Source organism: Halyomorpha halys, unplaced genomic scaffold (genome assembly GCF_000696795.3).
Source record: "Halyomorpha halys isolate HHAL.00 unplaced genomic scaffold, Hhal_1.1 Scaffold351.1, whole genome shotgun sequence".
Lineage (NCBI taxonomy): Eukaryota > Metazoa > Arthropoda > Insecta > Hemiptera > Pentatomidae > Halyomorpha > Halyomorpha halys.
The window spans coordinates 176,766-177,612 of NW_027109375.1; positions in this window are offsets into that span (position 1 = coordinate 176,766).

Sequence of the window (847 nt, forward strand, 5' to 3'; positions counted from 1 at the left end):
TTCCTACATGTTACCGTTTACTTTCTAAATTTTGATTAAAGTAATTTATTACAACATGCCTAAATTAAGAGAAAAGTAGAAGTTGTGTGAAGGTTTGGCTACTGAGTGGCCTTGTTGATCTTTTAACTTGTGAGGAAGAGAATCAAGATTAGCTAATTGACAACTATCTGTTAATATATTATTATTATTGTCATCCTTTGCTTTATTAATTATAAAAACGTCCAAAACAATACAAACACAATTAAAACACAAACTACGAGCAAGTAACCTAACACAATAAACAAAATGGTGATGAACTCAGTTGGTCTGTTGCGTGACGTCATTCTCCTTTTAGCAGACCTAATAACCGACTCTCAACTATAGGGGTATTCATGATGTTGTGTTAAATGTAAAATGTTTTACCATGTTAAATGTTATAACTATAGGATTGTGATCAGCTCTATTTGAAGTAATGTTAAACGTTAAATCCATAAGAGCCCCTAGCGGATTTTCTAAGCAACTTCTATAAGCCTTTATGTTTATAACCTTTCCTTCCAGAGCCTCATGTTATTGTTTACTTCGAATTTGATTTAAGTTTCAGTTTTGATTTAAGCAATTTATTACAACATGGCTAGAGTGAGTCAAATTTATGAGCTACTTTGGTGTCAAATTTTATTAGATTATGAGATAATGAGGTAAAAAAGTATTTGAAATGTGTTGATTTGACATGAAATCAATAAGTTCAATTATTTTGTCAACCGGACTTCTTTAAAAGCTCTAGTTTTAATTTTTTTTAATTCAATTTTTTTTTTTTGTATTTTGATTTTACGAAGCTTCAGCCCCTCCGCAATCCTTTCCTTTTCAAATT